Here is a 1,933-nt window from a genome sequence, read left to right as displayed (position 1 = left end):
GCTCTGGAGAGCCAAGAAAAGCAAAGCAGGAGAGAGGAATATTCCGAGGTGGGGGGGGAGTAAGGAGGGCTGCTACTGGAATGGAACATCTGGAACAGTAGCCCGAGCTAGCTTGGTGGCAAGGAGTGAGTGAGCTCCGAGGAAACCTGCCTTGAGCAGTTCCTTCCTGACACCTGCTGGTGTTCCTCTGAGGCAGGACAGCATCTTGGGTGTTTTTATCCTGTGTAATAAGCCTCCTTGCAGCTTCTTGCCCATCTTTCTGTCCTGTTCACTCCCAGCACTGGGTTCCTTCCCACGCTTGTGAGGTCTTGAGTGTCTACCACCACCCTTCCCCATACTCACCCTGAGCATTATTTATTTTTATTATTTTCTGTGTTTTTTTGATTTTGTTTTTGTGGCACTGACTATTGAATTCAGGGCCTCCTCTATGCTAGCAAGCATCCTGCCACTGAGCTGCACCCCAGCCCTCACCCTGCACTTTAAAACTTTTAATGATAGCATGGGCTCAAGCTGGGACCCTGCCTCCATACATGCAGTCTGGCTGCCCTGAGCCCTCTCTTAGGGCAGGCTCCAGCCCATGGCTGCCTCTCTTACATGAGGACCCCAAAAGCAGAGTCTCCTCCAAAGCCCCAAAGAGAAGAGATAATACCCTCCACCTCATTGGCAGTGATCACCTCAGATGTTCAGGCTGCATCTTCCCTTCTGCAGGCTAAAGCTGGTCCTGATCATCCATCAGGTCTAGGCAGTGTTCCCCTTCTTCAAGGAGGACTGTGAGGGCTGGAAGGACTCTATCCCAACCTTTCCTCTAACCTTTGCTTCTTTAAAGGTACCCAAGGACCATATGAAGCCCCAGGCCAAGGGCAACTTCTGGGTGGCGGCTGTGAGTCTGATCCCAACAGAGGTTCTGCACCTTGAGAACACTGCCCTGTGCTGGCAATGGCAGACCCGGGGCACACATAGCTTTCACCAAGGACCCCAGCCCCCATCTGTTCCATGGCCAGCTCTATGAGCCATGAAGGATCCCACAACCAACCAGGGAGGGTTTCAGCATCAAGTCTCTGCTAGGGGGACTCTTGGAAAGAATCAACATGGCCCCAGAAGTCTGCACTAGTTAGACAGAGCAGCCCAGCTCAGGCGGGCATCTAGTTTAAGGGGAAGCAGAAGATATGTACTACACCCCCTAACTCCTCTGAGAAGCCTTTGCGGTCCCTCTACTCCCTTCCAGGGAAGAGTGGGAGACTCCCAAGGGGAACTTATCAGGCCTTGTCACCTTTCCCCAGAGCAAGGTACCTGACTTGAGAATGTCCAGTAGTGGGTGCAGAGACAGCTGACCACCTCTTACTTGCTTAGCTACACTACCTCCTACCTCTCATACACAGTGCCCATCTTCAACCAGTCCAGCCTACTGGATGACAGGTACTGAATTCCAAGAGCTTCTGTGATATGTGGGTCAGCTACCCTGGGGACCTGGCTGCCCCTGCTTCAGGCTGGCTGCTCTCCTGGTACAGCCTGAGATACTTTAGGACAGGCAGGGATTGGTTCTTCCTCCCACCTGTGGATACAGCTTGAAGGAGAACCAGAGCTAGGAGCATGTCTACAGCAACATCTCTAAAACACGAAGCACAACTGTGCAAAAAAATCCACACCTTTAATTGGGCTACTTCAGAAAGGGTTGTGGCTCTATTAGGTATTACATTGTCTGGCCATTCATGACTTTACCTCTCCCACACACAGGAACCAGGCCTGGAGAAGCGGGACTCAGACTCGAGTAGTCCTTTTCTTGATCATCTCAGGCCCTCATGCCATCTACATACCCGTCCTCTGCCACCACGTCTTCCTGGCTGTACAGGAGGAGGGAGAGCCAAAAGCGATGCTAGCCTAAAGTATTGCCCTCACTCAATTGCCTAGGAAGGTACCTTTTGGGGAAAGGGTA

The 1,933-nt window shown here is 52.1% G+C and overlaps 1 pseudogene; it reads left to right on the top strand.

Annotated features, from left to right (window-relative positions):
• The first annotated feature begins 594 nt into the window (after window positions 1-594).
• LOC129673424 (forkhead box protein H1-like) lies at window positions 595-1,569 on the top strand (annotated as a pseudogene).
• Window positions 1,570-1,933: the final 364 nt, after the last annotated feature.

The sequence above is a fragment of the Psammomys obesus genome, unplaced genomic scaffold (genome assembly GCF_907164565.1).
Source record: "Psammomys obesus unplaced genomic scaffold, mPsaObe1.curated_primary_1811, whole genome shotgun sequence".
NCBI classification, from domain to species: Eukaryota; Metazoa; Chordata; class Mammalia; order Rodentia; family Muridae; genus Psammomys; species Psammomys obesus.
Note: the sequence above shows the minus strand (reverse complement) of the source record. Positions and strands in the feature narration are given on the sequence as shown.